Source organism: Uloborus diversus, chromosome 8, assembly GCF_026930045.1.
Source record: "Uloborus diversus isolate 005 chromosome 8, Udiv.v.3.1, whole genome shotgun sequence".
Taxonomy (NCBI): Eukaryota; Metazoa; Arthropoda; class Arachnida; order Araneae; family Uloboridae; genus Uloborus; species Uloborus diversus.
The window spans coordinates 105,158,719-105,180,776 of NC_072738.1; positions in this window are offsets into that span (position 1 = coordinate 105,158,719).

Below are 22,058 nucleotides of genomic sequence, written 5' to 3' on the forward strand. Positions count from 1 at the left end.
CGTGAAGGGGGATTGAAGCTATTACGTTAACTACATAAGTTCGCTATATACGGCCACTATAAATTATCTCGACTGTGTATACTTTTCCATTTCGAACTTTTGTGAATACCATTATCTCCTAAATATACAATCGGTGCAGAAGATGAGTTCAAGTTTTGCTTCGTAGAATTTAACCTATGAAATAATATTTTTATAAAATGTTCAAAGTTAATTAAACAAATCAGGGAAAGTTAGAAATGTATAACAACTTGATTCCTTACGTAACATGAAGAATTTTATTTCAGTTCTCACGAAATAATTTATGAAATAATGTCAATTTTGGAGTAAAAGATTTTTTGAATAAATTCGTCTGACTTCACAGTATTTAAAATTTTTAAATTTAAATTTTCTAAAAATTGTAGATTAATGAAGTAAATGAAAAAAGGAAAGAAACAAAATGAATAATCCCTGAATAGTAAAAATGTCTTTCAAGAACCTTTTTTGAAACCATTATTTTTTTGTATTATGATTTTCACTTTCGTAGCTATAGATGTAACCAAGCACTTGACACTAAATTTTATGCAACTAACTTTTTTACTTTGAATTAATTCATGAATTAATAAAGTAAATGAAAAGAAAAAAAAACCTTGAAAATAATAATTTTCTAATTCTACAGACGACTTTCAAGATTTTTTTTTTTTTTTAAATCACCGTTTCTTCTAATTACGTCCTCGATAAACACTGTCATATTTATCGAGGTAGCTAAGCATTTAATGCAGTAAATTTTATGTGGCTATAAGTTTTTTCTTTGAAATAATTCTCTAGCAAATGGAAATTAAATACAGAGATCACATAATTTGAATATTAAGCAATAAACTTTCTTTAACGGACGAAAACCACAAGTCTGAAATTAAAATATAACGTGCAATGCATGGGAAAACGGAAGAAGCCCCAAATTTTTTTCTCTTTCAAAAAAAGATTACCCGGAAATCGTCTGCTGACCTACATTCTATTTGGCGGCCAACCAGGCCCCGATAGCATCCCTTCGCTTCATGTTCCATTCTTAACCCTTGCTTCGAGGGGGTATTCGGGGAAGGAAGGAAAAAAGAATCGTGTTAACACTTTTGTTGTAGAAAATATTAATAAACGCTCTTCCGTTCCGGCATCTATTTTGTGCCTTCTGACCCAGCTCCACAATCTGCTTCCGAGATCGGTTGGTGAATGGGAGACAGTTGTTCGAGAAGGGTTATTAAGGGCAAAATATTTATCAGTGGTCTGCTTTCGGATCCGAACCACTTTAGATAACAGATGAGCTTGGATTGGAAGTTAAATAGACTCTTGTTCGATGATGTTAAATCCGTGGCCTTACACTTCAATGCCTTACATTTCGATTAATCTAAAGTAGGGGTTCTCAAACGGTGGGCTGCGACCCCCAAAGGGGTCACGAGATGTGGGAGAAAAGTTTAAACAAAATTAATTTATTGCTGTGTTGTTATTTGAAAAAAGGTTATACATAAAGTTTTTAATAGACACACATACAAGTTGGTTTTTGTGTTCTATTAGTTAGTGGGTTAAATGAGTTTGTTTGGAATTAACCAATTTTTTAATGTCTGGAATGAGCTTTGTAACACACAAAGGAATGTCATTTTCCAGTGTCAAACGTTTTCTTGATTTTGTTTTTAAATTCATCTTTCTGGAGAATCCTTGTTCACAGTTGTAAGATGTGGAAAATGTTCGTTTCTTTTTCGTACTGCGTGCAAGGATAGAACTTGAAGGAGCGCAAGATCAATAACAGTCATAAAATTACTGCAAGATTATAAAATCAGTGACTGCTGTCTCTTATTACAATATAATTCAAGAAACAAAAATTCATGTTCATTTTACTAGTTACGTGTGTTTCTTACGATAAAATTTAACCATTTGTGTAGTTTTTAGTTTTAAGGTTTAGATAGAGTTAAAACTTTGGGGGGTTGTCAAAATACTTGGTCTAAAAAGGGGGTCGCAATGTCTTTAAGTTTGAAAATCCCTGATCTAAAGTAGGTCTATTCCACAGTTACGTGCGGGACAGTCCGAATCGATACTTTTGCCAACATTTTGTTGAAGATCTTAACATTTTAATGAATCAGGAGTAAGCACATTTTTAATCTTCACATTTGTTACAAAGATACTCCTGACACAGTATCATTTTTTACAAATAAGTTTATTACTTAAAATTTGATTAATTGATATAAGTCACGTGCAGGACATCCAAAGTCAACCTCTTGCTGTTTTGCTGTATGCATCACGTAATACTTTTGCTCCATTAATATAACAATGACGAAGCAAATTGTAGTTTTTAGCTAAAGTGCGCCCAACGACGGCATTGGATGCACTGGATCCATCCCTCACCACCCTTGTAGCCTGAGTAAAGCTCATTGCAGTAAATGCATGCGGTATTGTCATTTTCTTCACTGGACTCATCCCTCATTTGCTCCTTCGGTTTTTTTTTTTTTTTTTTTTTTTTTTTTTTTTTTTTTTGGACGCTTATTTTCTGTTTGTTCCTTTTTGGCATCCTTATAATGTTGCCTTTTCTTTAATTTGTTTATCTTTCCTTAAGGTTTTTTTTCTTCCGTCTATCTTTGGTCTTCTTTCCATCTTTTTTCATTTTCTTTTCTTCTAATGTTGCCTGATGATGAAGCTTCTATGGGGAGCCCGTCAAAATGAGCTTTTCCTTTTCTCTTGTCCTCCTTGTGTTCCTTTTCCCTTGTACGGCAAAACCGGGTTTGCCCCACACGAACAGCTTTCATAAAAAATGCCGTCGTATGACTATACAGAACCCTACAGACAATTACTTAGAATGATAATGAAGGTAATTAAATGTTGTACAATGAGAGCTACATACCTTTGCTGTTGCAGAAACAGGAACGTAGAATAATCAATCTAGTTTTGTTCAAAAATTTTAAGCAAAAACCAATCAAACAGAATTTTCTTCACAGGAACGAAATAAGCAAGTCCATTGCGGTCTAATTTAATATCCGCTGTTTCTTCAACAAGATGGAAGGTAGTTTCACTCTTTTCTACGCGATTGCAGCGCTTACAGAGGTTAGAAGGGGGTACCAGGTTTGCTCCCGACTTCCCGGTTTTACCCCAGTTTCCCCTACAGATGAAATGGGAAAGGGCAGCGAACGAAAAGATGTTTGCTGTTTTCATTTTCAAAGTTTAGAACGTTTAACGTTACGAATTAAAATAATATATATAGAGAGAAAATATTCGGATGAATATTTTAAAAATTAGAACCCCGCCCCCTCCCACCCATTTCCAGTGTTGCTAATTTTTTTATTTAAAGTTCAAAGCGGAAAACATGCTACGCGGAAATATCTTTTTGAGTCTTTTATTTTCGATTTTCAATACGTTTTGAGGGGCGTTGGAACTCTCTTGCGGATCCCGTTATAATGCATCTACGTTCTCGTGGAACTCATAGCTTTTCATCAACAGTATAGTTTGACTGAAATATTCTGGGAGTGTTTTATTTGCAAATAAAAACAAAATGATTTCAAATAATATTTTTTATTGTCCTCAAAAATCAGCGCAAAATATCTTAAAATAGGTTTAAACAACACACACGAACATGTTAAATTTAAATGATGACACAATTGGTACTTGTTTTACTAGCACAGTTACATTTCATTTGACGTTTGATGAATGAAATTGAAATTCTCAGGTCGGTTTTAGCATGAAATTTGTTGCCGTAGTTGATAAAAAAGAAGTGGGTACAGTTAAAGCCCTGGATCCTAAGTGTTTAAAGACGGATCGAGGGCTTTAGGTACATTGAGACAGGGAGAACAGTGAAACAAAAGCAATTTATTTTTTGTTTATATATTTCCAGCCTGATAAAACTTCTGAAAAGTCATGTCGACATACTGTGAGCAATATTATAGAAAAAAAATTTGCCTTCAAGTATCATGTAAGAAGAATACTTCTGTTGTTATGGTTTGAACCCATCGAAGTAAAATTATCTCCATTGTTTGTTACACTGTTTCTAAATTGTTGGCTAAATTTCACAGACTGGTGTTATAAATCTTGCATTAACCTATTAACTAATGTTCATTTTAGGAGTAGATTGATGTTGCTAATTTTCTATGTCTGAGAATGGCAGCCATTGAGTTTATATATTTCAATGAGGAAACAGTGAGACAGGAACAGTGAGACACCCTTAATTTGTTGCTCACTACTCCCAAACTACACTATTATTTAACACTTTTATATTAAAAGTGCAGAAATTATGCATTGCATTACATTTAATTGCAACTAGACTGTAGATGCAAATAATAATAAAATAGATTTGAAAGCCCTGCACCAACAAAATAAGGATGCTTGAATGGAATTGTGACTTTTATTGCTATTTAATATCACATAAATGTTTCTATTTCGAACTCATTAAAATAAAAATAAAAAAAAACAAAAAAAAAACATTGTTCCATTGCAATATACTAAATGTAATAATATTTCCCCCATACTTCCAAATTTCGATATGCCTAGAAAAAAGGAAGTCACATCTGAACCTGATAGGAAAGAAGCTGTTGTACTGCAGTACAACAGCCTTTAATATTGCTATAGTAATAGTGAAGGCTATAAGAAAAGCATTCCATTCTTATCTAACGCTACAACACAAGATGACACTTTAATTCAATTTACTAATCCGGAATAATTTAAATAACTAGTGGTACCCGCACGGCTTTGCCCGTAGTAGAAAATTATAAGGTCTTTTGGGTTCGCCTGCATATTTACAAACAATATGTGTTGAATTTACAAATAATATGTGGTTTTGCTCTGAAAAATGGTCTTAAAATTGGAATAGAAAAGGAACAAAATCGAATTTTCGAAAAATCGCTTCGAGGTGCACACCTCCATGCTACAAAGTAACTTTGTGCCAAATTTCATGAAAATCGGCCGAACGGTCTAGGCGCTATGCGCGTCACAGACAAACAGACAGACAGAGATCCAGACAGACTTTCAGCTTTATTATTAGTAAGTAAAGATTCTATCTCAGTCCGAAACAAATACGTGTACGGTAGATGTCACTACTGTGTGTCAACACGACAAGAAATTTACCTTGTCAAAAGCAATTGCTCATACCAAAACCAAACGACAACAATTATCCATAGATTTCCAGGTAAATTTCGATTCTTTCAAAGTTCGCTAATTCAAAATATATGTACCTCACTGTTCCCACTTATCAGAGGAACAGTTAGACAAAAATGCATTTCTTTTTTATTGTTTTTTCCCCCTCGTTTGTGTGAATTCGTAGTTTTTTCTAGATCCACTTTTATAATAGACAAATATTGTACCCTTTGAAAGAATTTAATTGCTGTAAAATGTAGTTGAAAGTTTTTGTGTTTCACTATATACCCACTCTTCCCCTACACATATGTTGAGAGCTCATTTTCTCACGTAGTGGGAAATGGTAAAATGTCTACACAGCCTTTTGTGACAATTGAGAATATTCACCATTCAAACTGCACCAGGATTCGATTGACGGCATTAATTTAAATTTCTGTCGCAAGGATGAATCAGATGTCATTTCAATAAAGGTTTCGTTATTCTTGACAGTTGCGTATATTGACATTAAATGGATTTTCAATCCACAATTCATTGTGATAGTTTCAGTTCTGTTACACATCGAAGTGATTTCTCTATCATTCGATTTATTATTAATCTGTTTTTAATTTTGTTTTTAATCAAATTTTTCTAAAAAAAATTGCTGTGAAAAGGAAAATTCTCGTGTTCATCATCCACTGGTTGGAGACTACCCTATATTGCAGGGATTAAAAAAAAAACTTTTATTTTAATCAAGTTCATTGCAAAAAAAGTTAAGAAAATAAAAGCTGTATGATGCAGTGTTATTTATATAGGATAACAAATGTGTAAAGCATAATTACTAATGTGTTAGTTACATTATTACAATGCATTATGTTTCGAAGGAGATATAAACCCGTTGTTAAAGATATTGTAAACTCTATTGTTCTATATATATGATACTTGAGTGACATTTGCATTTTTTTACACTAAAGAAGTTTTTATTCAACTCCGTTATAAACATTTTGAATATACAGTGCTGGCCAAATTATTAGACTAAGACTGCTTTAAAAGCAAGTTCTTTATTGATTACGTAACTATAGACACATTAACGAACAATGAAATAATTATCTAATATTTAGTATGCATTGCCTTGTTCTTGATGAGCACTTTAAGTCTTTTTGGCATACTTTTCACAAGGTTTACACAATTTCTTAACTTTTTAAAAAAGGAGGTAAAAAATTGTTTATACTGACTATTATATATACTCACTTACACATACTCACTAATTACCTAAAACTAACTTTAATTATAACAGAACACACTAATAAAAAGAACTAGTGAACTGTTTAAGCTGATTGAGGTTATGTTCCTGGTAGGTAGATAAACAAAGCAGACAGTGCTGCCACCTGCAAACATTAAATTATGATAAATAACGCAATAATCAGTGTACAGTATGTGCTGTACTTTAACAGTAAAATAAATAGTATTTTGGTACAAATAGTGTACAAAGAACAAAAAAAAAAAAAAAAAAACTCTTTAGTCTAATAATTTGGCCAGCGCACTGCAGTCTATTTCCATAAATGTTACATTCATTATTGCGGACATGAAGAAAATCTTCTTCATTTCCAAAAAAAAATCTTCAGAAATATCTAGAAATAAAAATCCTAAGTCAAAAGTCCTAAGATGGGAAGCTCTAGAAAATTATTCAGGTAAGAAATTATTAGAGACTTATTTTTTCTCAAATTAAATACACATAAGGGCTTAAAGACCTTCATTTTACATCAAACAAGGACGACGAACTTCATTTCAAGCATTTCTCCCATTGACTTCTTTTTTCATTAACTTCAGAAGTTAAGAAATTCTGTTCAAAATGTTGGTTAAATTAAATGTTTTACTTCATTCGAAATATCGTTTGATGTAATTATTGAAGAACAAACATTAAATCTACAGAAGTAAGTCTGAAAATAATTTCAAAATTACATCTAAACAATTTATGAAATCTTATTGAAGTACGAATAAAGGTTATTGTTGATGATTCATAATTCAATCTTGTGATTGAATTACGGAACATTTTCATCATTTGAAAAAGTTTCTCTGAAAAAAATATAGGGGGTGGGAGGAGTGGCGAGAGTCTTGAAAAAGAACATTCCTTTTACCAAGTCTCGCTCATATTTCAGACTAAGTTCCCGTTTAAATTACTCGAGGAACATAAAAATTTCTGACCAACTCACAAAGCCGGAATTAAACCAAATTGAGGTTATTGGAAAATCAATAAAAAACAATCGTTACGACATATTTTCCAGGAAAAGTACATTGGCTATTCTATTTTATCTAGAAAGAATGAAATTATCCATTTTTATTTCATGGAACAATGAGTTAATATCTTTTGAAGATGACGAATTGATTCAACCAGTACTAATGCGAAATAAAATGTTGCAGACAATGCCATGTTGAGATCGTATACGATATTATTTTTTTCATATGTTTAGTAATAATAGCTAGCAACAGTGGTGCAGCGAAGGGGGGTTTGGGGGGTGAAAACACCCACCAGAGGCATTGGTTTTAACATAATGCAAATTCTAATTCAGTAGCTTATGCATATGAAAGGGCTGTTTTGATCAAAAAAAAAAAACCTTCAGAAGGTATTTTTGATTAAAAAATCCCCTTCAGATGGTATTTTTGATCGAAAAACCCCCTTCAGAAGGTATTTTTGATTTAAAAAAAAAATCCCTCCAGAAAGTATTTTTGATCAAAAACCCCCTCCAGAAGGTATTTCTGGCTGCGCTAGTGGCTAGCAAAATAACGTTTACGTCCTTTATCTTGAGTTATGGAACTGTACTTTTAAAAATCAAATAGAAAGCATTCCATTAGAAAATAGTTTATTTTTCACTTTGCTCCATGAAGGAAAAAAAAAGCAAAAATTTTCCATATTTTTTTTAAAGTGCAAATTTGTTGCCAAAAATATAAAATAATGTTTCAATGCAAATTTTCATAATAAAATTCATTATTTTTTCTTTATGTACTAAATTTTACAAAACAGATTTCTAATTTTTTGATTTAGAAAAAAAAATTAGTTACCTTAACGATTTCCCTTTGCCCCACATTCCCCTACTTATTTATTGTTATTTTTTACTACTGACTCCTAAAGGTCATAATTTCCAGAACATAAGAAACGGCATCTTTCCATTTTGAAATAGAAGTTCAGTAGAATCTCTTTAATCCGAACCAACGTAATCCGAATGCCCATTTATCCAAGTGACACTGGGATGAAATCCAAGTACTGTAAACAAAATTGATTTAGCTTTAACACATTTCACAATTGGTTCAGAAGAAATTCAGTGCCTTTTTTAAATTTCAAAACTTAGGCTAATTAGCACATATTGCACAGTAGTACTCTACTGAACTCAATTGTATGTTTATTGATATATTTTTTCTACTCTAATACCGTTTATGTTCTATGTTTACTACCAATTACCTAGACAATATTTTACACCACAAAGTATTTCTCTTTTTTATAACACTTATGATCCATGTAAGCCAATTTCTCGCTGTTTTTATGTACAAGACGTACGAAAGACATTTTATGTTCCGTAATCCGAAGGGTTTGATAATCCGAACATCCAAGAATTTGTTTGGATTAAAGAGGTTCTACTCTAACTGAAAATATCTCGCCTATTTTACAAAATATACATTTTTTGTCTGGAAAAACCTTAGCTATACGATATTCAATTTTAAATTATGAAATCCTATAATTTGTTGCACAATAATTATTTCAACTGAGTGAAATATTAATTTATATTATTACTTGTTCTAAAAGATAAGATAGAAAAAATAAAAAGGTTCTTTGATTATTTAAATATTTTTTGCTTTTTTAGGAAGAAAAGAAGAACAAAAGATATCAACTCAAAAGTTTATCGAGATGGTATATCTTTGAAAAATCAAAGGATACGAAAGAGCTGCTTCAAGTTTTATTTATTATAATTTTGCATACGATTTAATGTATGCAGCATACAACAACATAACTATCATAAAATGGAATTTGGATCATCAATACATTTTTAGGATTTTGTTAATTATTCTTAATGCGAAAAATTACAAAAGAGATAGAGTGAGAGAGAAAGACTTTGAGACAAGATATTTTATGTGAAAAAAAAGTAGTTTAAATATTTAAATGAAATGGAGCCACAAGTAGTTTGAAATTTAACACAATTTGTCACGCTTTAATGTCTGGCCGTTTTTTATTCTTGAAAAAGGCCTTTCACATCCACACCTGTCCTGCCAAAAAGATTTTTTTTTTGTTTGGGGAGGGAGGAGTGATATATATATATATATATATATATATATATATATATATATATATATATATATATATATATATATATATATATATATATATATATATATATATATATATATATATATATATATATGTAAACTGGTATACCTACAGGCTTTTATGAAAACATGGTATGTTTTAGGTAAGTCCAACTAGCTCGATAGGGAGGGGTAGGTGGAACAAATCATCATTTTTGCTCCAAACAATGAATGCAGTGATATATTTGGGTCAAGTCCGGATTGACAGGAATAGGGGGTGAATCCGAAACATTAATCGCCTATTGCTTTGTAAGAAGCGTCATATGTCAGAAAATTTACACTCAACACTGCACTGAGGGTAAAATTGGCCAAGCAAATGAACTTATTTTTATTTTCATTCATATTGCTTAAAATTAAAACCTGTGAACAAAAATAAGTTCAATTTCGCTTTATTATTTCCCCACATTTTATATTTTACTAACATATTAAATTGATCTGTCTTTCTATCTCTAATATGCACTCTGCTACTGGTGGTATTTTCTGCTGTTTATTATCTCTAACAACAGCTTCTGAGATTTAAATTGTGTATGCTTCTATCACTGTTGCCTTATGAAGAATTATTATTTAGGAAACTCTAAATTACAGTACTCAGTTTTAAAGTTGAAAAAATATGGACTTGATAAGTAAAATAAGAAATATCGACGTTTAATTGCACAAAATTGCAGATTACTGCATACACGTGTTTCGGGGTTACAACGAAACCCTTTTTTCAATGCAAAATGAATGAGCTTAAGATTATGAAAAGACATCCGATAAAAGAGGTGCTTTGTAACCCCGAAACACTTGTGTGCAGTAATCTGTAATTTTGTATAATAAACGTTGTTATTTCTTATTTTACTCAGTTTTTACTTATATCTCACTGACAGATCATTAATCAGTAAAACTCGGATTGCACTCTTACAGATATCTAGTCTCTTTGTACACCTTACAAATACAATGAAGTCATTTTCTTATCAGCTGTTCATCGTATATCTACAACTTGGGATTTTGAATGTTTTTTAAGTCGCTTGCCTCTCCTAACGTACTGTAATATATATGCACGTAACGATTACTATGAATCAAATGCTCTCCCTTCCGCTACGTACGAAAAGGAATAGATTGTGGTTGCGCCATTGATTTTATCCAGAAAGATAATCCAATAGTGAGTAAAATATGTTTTTGACTAAGTTGCAGTGATTCTTTCAATTTTTTTTTTTTTTTTTTCTTTTTAAGGAAGCGCTGAGTTAAGACTGACCATTGACAGAACATACCCCACAAAATGAACAGCTTGTAATTAAAAAAAATACATATTGCATTAGGTTTCTATAGTTTTCTTCTTAAATGAATTGGAAACAGTACCTTTAAAACAGAGTAATGAATAATTTCACAATGCCAGGTGAATTATCTTTTCAATTTAATTTGCCGGAAAAATGGTGACGATAAGAACATTGATTTCAGTTGTATACACGGAAGCTTCTGAGAAAAATAATAAAGGTAAGCTACAAGTTACCAGTTTGATAAATCTAATGAAGAAACTTTAGAAGTATTTAATACATTTACGTTAACTTTAATGAACAAAAAGCTGATAAAAATCATGTAATGAAATTGTTTGAATAATATAGTGATTGTAATATTATTTTTGAACGCAAGACCAGATGAACACCTTCAGTGAAGAGGGGAAGCAAACTACATTATTTTCTATTGAATTGTGAAAAGGAAATGACTGAAAAATATTAAGTTTCTCCACTACTTATGAAGAAGAAAAGGAGAGAAAAACGGAACCCAGAACAGTAAAAGTTGTCTTAGTATTAACAAATTATTATATCAAATCATTTAAAATGTTTTTGCTGCCATGGACCAAATTTAACAGTTTTTTTTTCTTTTAGCATGTTATGAATTCTTGAAAATAAAATTTGGTTTGACCTCATTTACTGGTAGGGCTTTAAATTAATATTGATCCACTGGTCCAACAGCACAAAAACATCCATCAGACCAGCAGAATATAAATTTTAGCAGCCCATGGGACTAGTAGTTTTACACCTGTTTTCTTTTTTTAAAAGATTAACAGCATCATTTTTTGAAACTATTGAGAGGAAGTTTGCACCTTTATTTACGTTGCTTAAGTTTTCTTTTCAAGGAAAGATAAAGCAAGTAATTTCTACGGGCACGGCTTTGCCCGTAGTTGAAAATTAAAAGGTCATTCGGTTCGCCTGTATGTACAAATAATGGATGACGAATTTTTCGCCAATTGGCTATGTTCATTTGCTCTCCCATTCCACGTCATGATAATTTCGTAATTTACTCGTCCATCTTATGATAATTTTGCTCCGGAAAATGTTCTTAAAATTGAAATAGAAGAAGAGCAAAATTGAATTTTTGAAAAATCGCTTCGAGGTGCACACCCCCATGCTACAAACTAACTTTGTGCCAAATTTCATGAAAATCAACGAAGCGGTCTAGGCGCTATGCGCGTCACAAAGATCCAGACATCCAGACAGAGAGCTTTATTATTAGTAAAGAAGATACCACTCCATTGTCTTCCACCTAAAACTACAACACAGATTTTGTTGACTTAATTCCTTGACCAGTATTTGGTGAACAGAAATATATACCTGTTTGTTGTTTCCTTTTCTTCCCCAGTAGCTAAGATCTGCCTATTGAAAACTGTTAATGGACTCCATTTGTCGTGTTAATCTTGTTTTCAATGGTTTTGTCTTTTCCTTCAAATTTTCATCATTTATAACCAGGGCAGGACACAAGAATGGGCCACAAAACGCGTGTACAGACCTTAGATCATTGAGACATAGATACGGCAAGTGGGAGTGGTTGTTGAAGCAGAAATATTCGCGGGGGAGACCACGTGACTGCGACCTTCCACGGAAGACGTTTCGCCGAGCTATGCTAATTCTCGTAGGGATTGAACAGTCGTCAATTTTAATTTTTTACCTTCTGTTTTGGCACATTTTTTTTTTATGTCACCTGCAAGCGCATAGTTTACTGATTCATGAATAGCCTAAATGTTTTTTTTTTTCCCTTCAATTTCTGCAGTAAATTGTTGAGTTATGCCGATTTAAAAATGTCTTTAAAAGTTGCGCTCATTGAGAAATAGAGTTAGTATTTCACGCTGAAATCGAAGCACTTAACCACGTGGTACACGGCGGCGAAATTATTTGATGTTTTCCCCCGGAAATAAGACCTGTCGCCCTTACTCCTGCTTCAGCCCGTACAATAGCGAATGAATGGGAGGGCTCGTCTATCTCTCAATGGTCTAAGGTACAGACCAGTGAATTTTGGTAGTTACTGGTTCATTGGACCAGTGACTTTTTTTCTAAATTTCTACCCCTGTACTGTTCACACTACCCTATATCCACCAGGCACCCTCTGCACTTTACCTGAGTGGACCACTGGTGGATCTCCAGTCCTTAATGCTACCTCTGCTATAATGCACTTGGACATGGATCATTGTTATCCCTTGCCTCGTCGACTAGACATAATTTTTACAAATTGGATAACATTATCACTTTTATCTGGGATGAGGAAAAGAGAGAGAGAGAGACTTCTGAGGAAAGGAAAAATTCTAAAATTTTCACCTAGATCTTAAACTGAGAAGCATCAACGATTTTCTGCTTTGTTTTCATTTTTTTCTCGATCACAACTAGTTCATAAAATTTGACGGGCAAAAATGCTACTCAATATTCATGAGATGTGCCAAATGGACATTTGATCCGAAATTTGAATGAAGCATTTTCTGCTATTACATTACTTTCTGTACCTCTTACAAGAAAGTGCATTCCTTGGAACAACAAGCAAGTCAAAGAAAGAAAGAAAGGGTGAAGTGAATTTTTACTTTTCTAGAATTTTTTGATCGAGAAAGATCACAACAACCCCAATTTCTAATGGAAAGTAACAACCAACGACTTCGTCTTTAACTTCAAAAACTAATCAATTTCCCCCATTCAAGTTTACATTTTATGAGGGAAAATAAAATATCCTAACGTTCCATGCTCTTAAACTGCTTTCTTGTCCAAAATATATGCAGAAACATAGCATTAATAATTTGAGCTAATTACAAACACGGCTCCATCTTCAACATCACAACGCTGCTCTGCAAAAATCCGCCGCTTCTCTTCCCAAACCACGCGCACTTTTTGACAAGATTCATCCGGAGTGGTGGTTGCCATGGTTACAGCGGGGAAGAGAAAAATGGGCGTGACAGAAAGGGGCGTACCTCACGGGCCGTCCGCTTGCATAATCGAATAGTCACGTGAAACCAGATCGTTACATTGACCACTGAAATATTTAACGGGCGGAAATGGAGAAACTTCTTTGCTCTCGATACTGTTCGTCGTCTGTAAGAGATGCTCTCTTTTTTTCTCCGAGAGTGACGTCAGCATTGCGTCACATGAAGTTTTGATTGTTGATTATGTCGGTGGCACCCTCTGGTGGTGGACGAATGTCAAATGAGCAGCAAGAGCATTATCCTATATACATCACTCCTTTTGGCAGCATCTTTGAAACTTCATGGAACTGAAACCTTGAATTTATGACTATACCCTGAGGTATATGTAAAATTTTATCCTGGTAAAATAGCTAGCATAAAAGTATTACGGTGACTGCTCACATATTTATAGTTTATTCAAGATAAAGTTACCCTTTTACGAAACCCTGAAGACTAAAACTTCTCTCTGCACTTCATTAGTATACTCCTTGCATCTTATGTTACATAACACTGAAAAGTCTTAAGTTATGGTAAGAAATAACGGTACTAGAGCTACAGGTATCAAGCAAAAGTGCTTATGGATCATTCCGCGTCCAAATCACCCAAATTAAATAGTCGGTCGTGCCGTCATATTTCAGATTTTGTTTACTATTGTTTTACAAATGGATATTTATGAGATGAGCTCAAATTATTTTATTTCATTTATTTATTTTTTCAGATTTTTTGAATGAAAATTAAGCTTTGGAGATTTTTTCCAAAAATTCCATTTTTGATCACTTTTTGGAGTCACCTTTTGGTATGAATTTAGGAAAATCTAACTCATTTCTTTATTTTTTTACCAAGCGATTTAGGTTGTCGCTATTGTTCGAAGTTTCGATAGTTGAAACTTCGAATAGCGACAACCCTATATGATTGGACCACTTTTGCTTGGGCAACCCTATACCATCGGTTTTGAAAAACATTTACCTACATTTTAATGCATAACTTATGTGGAAACTCGATGAGAGTAAATTACTCGTTTTTGGACACCTTTTAGCCCACGACAACCCTGATTAGGGACCAAAAAAAGGTAGGCAACACTACTTTAGCGTTTTATTTACAGCTTTTACTTTTCATTTATGATAACGATATTTGGAAACTCGATGAGGGTAAATTGCTCATTTTTGCGTACCTTTAGCTCCTGGCAATCCTGATTAGTTCACACGCAATAGGTAAGCAACCTTACCAAAGCAACTTGCGTTTACAACTTTTGCTCTTTATTTATGGTAACAATTTTTGGATATTCAATGAGGATAAATTACTCATTTTTTATGCACTTTTTAACCTCTAGCAACCCTGCTTAGGAACCGAAAAAAGGTAGACAACCTTACTTTAGCGTTTTATTTACAGCTTTAATTCTTCATTTATGACACAATTTCCGGAAACTCTGGGAGTTGCAAATTATCTCATCTTTGGGCAACTTTTAGCCCCTGACAACCCTGATTAGAGACCCGAAAAAGGTAGACTTCTTTCCTTTTTTACTTCCCCCTTACTTCCATCTTCTGCTCATCATTTATTATAACAATTTTCAGAAACTCGATGAGGGTAAATTTATCATTTTTAGGCACCTTTCAGCCCCTGACAACCCTGATTAGTTCACGTGAAAGAGGTAGAAATTCTTACTTTCGCGTTTTATTTACAACTTTTACTCTTCATCTATGGTTCCAATTTTAGGAAACGCAATGAGGGTAGGTCAAGTCTAGAGGGATCTAGGTCTAATATAGTTACGCCAAAATTTATGTGGCACAATCTAATCCCTGCTGTTTAAAAGTCACCCCATCCGACAATACTTCACAGAAGTAATTAAAAAAAGCTTTTAAAAAAGTTATTTTTAAAAAAAAGGCATGTTTGAACTCTTATGATTTTTTTCATGAACACGTTTTCGTAAGCACTCAGTTGTAACGAGTAAATATCGCTGCACCTCGCTCTCGTTGTAAGCAAGTTAGACTGTATTAAACTTGCACGAGCTGTACAGCTACGAATAAGCTCTCAAGGATCAGTTCCTCTTCTTCCCCTCCCTCTGAAAACAGGAGAAGAAACTACTTTTTTTTTTTTTTTTTTTCTTTTTGCCACTTCGCAATTCCAGGGCTCGTCTACAAGGGAATACTTGTTCACCTGAGTTCATCACCTGACCCCTGAATATGAACTAATTGATTTCTCTGGATATCTGAAAGGAAAGGTTACGGTACTTTAAGTAGAAAAGTACACTGTTAAAATTACAGGTTGTATCTGGCACCTTTCAAGGGTGAAAAGCTTGTTCACCAGCAGCACCTAATACGGTGCTGAAATTGCACCCTTAACACGAAAAACTTTTACCCTTAACCCAGCGTGTACCGCGGTGAAAAAGGAAACCCTATGGCAGAACATTGGCACCCTTTCTGTTTCCTGTTGCTGACCCCTCCCACCCCCTGGTATTGAGTGCATTTTTTGATACAATAGTGTTCATTATTATTTATTGTTTTGAGTTATAGAAAACTAAGTGTTGGTACATTTTCCACATTGAATAGTTCTGAAAATAATTAAAACTTGTACTTAAAGACATTTGATCACATTTCAACTTTTGAACATCATGACTTTAATTTGTCTGTTCGTGCACTAATTTTCGTTCATCCACTTGGATTGCTCAGTAATTTCAATATGTTATTGACATTTACTGCAGCACACGATCGTACCGAAAAGGAAGAGCGTAGGTACTATTTGTAAATCATTTACACGAACAATAGATGCTCAATTATATTGCAATCATGGAAAAATAAAATCGTTTCATAAACGTTCAAAATTTTATTCAATAACAACATGTTAATACGTGCGTATATATGATTCGACATTTGAATATCCGTATAGAACATAAAAGAGCACTTTTTTTCAATGTGAAGTCTTTCAACAAATTAAACCAAAACAAATTCTAACGAGTTATTCATTCTTACTATTACTAGAGTTACGAAAAAAAGCTCAGTCATTCGGTTCAAGCAATAACACTGACATGAGATAATGAATAAAAAATCGAGACAGAGAAGGAATTTCTTTTTCGTGCTCTTCTGTTTTGTTTATACGCAGCAGTTAGAATTTCCGTTCATTTACTGATTGCATCACATTGTTAACAATAAATTTTTTAGTTAAAAATCCACAAGATCCCTGACAATATACAAGCAAGTAAAACCACATATTCAAAATTAATACTAGTTGAATTAACTTTTCAAATATATAATTGAAGCGTTTTGATTATGAAATGTTACTTATCCAGTGCTGATAGCTATTTTTAGGTAAAATTTATGCATGATAGAAATACCAAATGTATATAACGGCAAGCTGAAGAATCAAAGTACTTTGAAATGCTTTTAAATATGTTCGGAAGCCTTCAAAGCTACACTATGATCAAATGCCTGTACTTACGCGAAATTTTGAAGAGTAAATTGCAGAAACTTTTAGTTTTAATCCAAGTTCGTATTTCTTTCAATGTGGAAGTGCAGCTACGTTGTTACTTCTTCGTCCGCCATTGATTGTGGTTAACGATGTTAAAGCGCATGCGCTAACGTGTCACCCTTGCGTTTAAAAGGTCTGTCTTCACATTTATTACCGTCATTCACCTTGATCACAATTCCTAGCCTACACTGCACCCTGAGTCACCGTGTTTTCACTCCAGGGAGCCAAATAGCTTTTCAGAGGCACCCGTAGTTCTGACAGTGTACGCAGCATGACTAAAAGAAATTCGCGTAGTATAGCCTATAAAGTCTCTTGCGTCATTAAAACTAACGCACACACAACCAACTAAAAGAAATTCCTACTTCCCTTATTAAAATTACTGCCATACTTAGCATAAAAATCGTATCTGCACTCTTTATCAAAATTGAGTTATGGTCACCAAGTGGTCCTTTGTCACATATTTTACCTAAATTCATTGTTTTATGGTCATTTGTGAATGGGAAACTTTTTTTTTTTTAATTTGAAAAAGTTGCATCCGTATCAAATACATAGAAGCACACAACTTTAAACGGCAGTTTCTCATTTTGGATTCAGATGCAGTTACGATTTTTGCGCTTAACACGGCAGTATACTCTTTGAATAGTTTTAACATTGAGTGACGAAATCTTTGAAACTAAAATTCAGAATTATTTCAAACACGATACAGAGTGCTGCGTGCTAAGTCTGGACTAAAGTAAAAGTTAATGTGCTTGAAGTTCTAGAATTTTTATTTGAAAGCTAAGCTATTATAGATTCCAAATACTTTATCTGCTGCTTTTGATTTCTAACGAACTGTGTTGGGGAATTCCTTGAGTTTACATCATCATGCAGATTGAGGACGCTTGTAAAATATTTTGATGCAGTGGCGCACACAGAAATTTTGCAAGGGGAGGGTCCATAGTTAAAAGTCCCATTTTCATATCATACCCCAATATGCCGTCAAACATATTGACTTGATTTTATTGATTCTTGAGAACAAAAACAGTAAAATATAAATTATTGAATAAATAATTAGCACTAATTAATAAAAAATATTGATAACAGATACTTAAATTACCAGAAAGCAAACGAATTTATGCAATGTATTTACTTTTATCATTGTTCATAAATGAAAACAGATGCCCAAATTCAAATATAAGAAACATTAAGTCTGGTTAACAAGAAAAATCTCATTTTGACCTGTAATTACAAAACTAAAAACATTATTATTACTCTTTTCATTTACAGTCACCCATAGTCTGCCTCTATAGGTTTACAAAACATCGTAGAATAAAATTTAGTTTTCTAGTTCATTTTTCGAATTTATTTATAACTTCCTCAGTGTGTGATGGTGACATTGCTTGAATTCAGCAGTACAAGAACACATTAAACGTTCAATATACATAGTACTATTTAAGTATGTTTTTAGCCTTCTCAAAGTCGAGAAAGATCTCTCGCTTGTGCAATTCGTTACAAGAAATGTACACATTTTCTAAAAAAATCTTTTAACAAGAGGATTTTTTTCCCTATTATTATAACTGAAATTCTTGTTTTCCTTGTTTGGAAATATTTTGTGTATAAAGTACATAGAATCATAATCAGTTGAAATAAGAAAAATGCAACAGCTATGGGAGGGGTCCGGACCCCTGGACCACTCCCTTGTGAGCGTCACTGTTTTGATGTCATGTGCCACAAGGATTATAAGCTTTTAGATCTGGAAAAGTAGAGTTCAATTTGTTATCGTTTGTTCCAGCTGGTGAGGTACAGCCCCATTTCAAATTTTATTATTATTACTAGCCTGCGTGCCCGGCGTTGCACGGGCTACTTAAAAAATGAAAGAACTGTTCAATTGATGTTTTTGTATTATTCTGACATCAGTTTCTAAAGCGCTAAGGAGTAAATAATTACGCGTAATGCAAGGTTTGCAAAACACCAGTAGAGCATATTTTTAGCAAAAACCTCTTTAACGTTAATCATATTTATCAATAATACAAGTTATGAGTATTTTCAATTAGCACAAAAGATGAAAATATATGCATTCTCAACTATAATATGTGCTCACTTTAAACTGAATTAAATCTGATAGAATATATCTAAAATATTTATGTACAATTACAATCAGCTTTTTACATAAAATGACACATACTTTTTTGTTGATTACGTGAAACTAAACTACCAAGACTTATTAAATACCAATAAGCATTAATTTAATATCAAGCCATCAGATTCCAAATAAGCTTTAGTTAAAATCCTTAAAAACAATCTTTTTTGTTCAACTCTGTTTCACTTCAAGAAATCCAAACAATCTTAATTTAACATGTTCTTTTAACGATACAAACTGTATTGCAAAAATCGAAACAGGAAGGAAAAAGAGATTTATTACAATTCGAAAACTCACCCATGTGACGGAAAAAAGTCCAACAAAATAAACATAATTAGTCGCACATCCTAAATGTACCCAAATATGAGGCCGGTGAATGATAAACTTACACTTCAATCAATAAACATTACTAAAGAAACATTTTTCATATGCTGAAAAGAGTTAAGAACGTTGAATGTGAAAAAATAAGAAAGGGCAGACGATAAATGTCCGAATAGAGCAACCAATTTTAAACTAATTAAAAATGAAATTCTAGATGGAAACGTTGTTTTAAGATTTGGACAGCAGCCAAAAAAATCTCTTTTGACACAATTATTAGAATTTTATTTGCTCACCCATATGCAAAATGGCAACAGGAAAGAAATAAAAATTCCTGAATAGCGTTATGTTAATTAACGTTTTAATTAATATCTCCGCTAATTAAAGTCGTACAATTATGAGATAGGTCCTATTGTTTTCTTTGGAAAATTTCGAATTGATCGGTGTCTCGTTTGACTTCTGATTCGCAGTGGTTCTCGAGAAGATCGATCTTCAGACAGACAGACAGACAGACAGACAGACGGACGCGAGCAGATTTTAATATTATAGTGGATTTTTAAATAATTTTTCTCAGAAAAAGTTTTCAATAAAGTATTTTTGCTTCAGAGCAAATTGTTTTGCTTATCAATGACATTAACTGAAGGTTTGACGTCGACATCACCTGCAGAACTGGAGAAAAGTTGAATTCTAATAATATTCGTCTTTTATTAATTTACTGTTCCTTGCGTTTAACGATCAAAAAATTACTGTACGCGGACAAAGTTTTCTTTCGTTTACGTACGATTCAGTCTGAATGGCACCTAAGTAGTTAATGCTCAAATGGCAAACTAAATCTGTATACTTTCAATCAATCACGGCCTTAACTAATTATGCGATCCGTAATAGTTGGATCAGCACGAAACTTGAAAGCATCGAACCTTTTTCCCTTTACGTTTAGGATTTTTTTTTTTTAATTTAGGCTTCAAGATTTCCTCGGTAACAACACAAAATCATAATGACTGGTCTTTCATGAATTGTTCAGTAGCAGATTAATCCATTCTCAGTAGGAAACCTTTTAAAATACTTGAAGGGAGTGTTCATGAATAATGTAACTCATTTGAAACATTTTTGACCCCCTTCCTCCAGGTCACAAATTCACACTTCATTTTGGGATAATCAAACACACTGTTTTTCATAAACATGAGGGGGAAAAATGTGTGGCGTCATACCTTTTGCTACCCTCCCTCTCCCTCATCACAAAGTGTCATAACCTCACTAACCCCCCCCCCCCCAAACGTGACATCATTTGATGACCCCTAATTTGATTTTACTTAAGCTTGTTTTTTGATTTTAGAAACATTCCATTGCATCATTAGTATCTTACGCTAGAGGACTTGTACTTAATGTGTTCAGTTATAAAAGTATGAAATTGGTAATGGAAGAAAAGTGGGATTGAAAAAAAATCTACCAGTGTCCTTACACAACTAAATGGGCAACTAACCAATATCTGTTTTCTGCGTTACTTAAAACTGACGGTGTTTGGCATGGCAGGAAGAATCCCGATAAAATTTATATCATATATATTTCCAAAGTTATTCCCACCCTCTCCTTCTTTCACGAGAGATTTTATGTGGTCCCCAGGGGCTTCAGAATCGTTTGTGCATTGTCCCCTCACTGTTCAAGCGTCGTAAACCTGCTTACACATTCCGAAGAGCAACAGACGTTCAAAGAACATAACTAACGCAAAGCACTTATTCATGCCTCTTTATTTCAGTCATTTTTCACTGTGACTGTATCTCCTTCGTCGCCAAGCTTGTATTCCTCCGCAGCGGCTTTTTTGTTGTTGGTTGCTGGGGGGTGCATAAAATTTCAGGATCGGCCTCACGGTTGTTAATTCTATCCACGCCTTCTAGGAGATTTGTCGGGGGACGCTATGGGACTGGTCCGGGCTGGACCAACCCCGGGATTTTGGAAGTCCCCTTATCAGGTTGACGTATGGCTGTTAAGGTTTTTGTTACCATCTGTTCCAAGTTGTTTATGATGTTTGTTGGTTATTCAAGTTAAGTAAACATTCAACTTGTGGATTGGTTAGCTTGTTTGCGCTATTTCATTGGCACAATAACTTCTACTCAAAACACTTATTCAAAACGTTTTGTAAAGATTTAAGTAATTTTATTATTGACGTAAGAGACTTAATAGTTTTAGAGAAATTTCTGTGTTATAAAGTGAAAGTGGTTGCGTTCTAGTAAGTCCTGTAGTTTCTCAGTTTTATGAATTAGTTAGTTTTTAGTCTCGGTTCTTTCAAAAATTCATCATTAATCATTTATTTTCTTTCTCCCTTTTTTTTATGTTTGTTCACATGTTTGTTTTTTCTTAAAACTGAAGTTTTTCGCACAATTTTTCTTAAATAATGTTTTTTACCATTAGAAAAATCAAACACTTCTTGGGGAGGATTTGTTTAAAGGTGGGCAAAATGTAAAGTCCGTTGGGGTAATTTAGATATAGTGCGATAATTTGGGTAGAAGTTATATTTCTTTCATGAAGTGAAAACGAATAATTTCATACACCAAC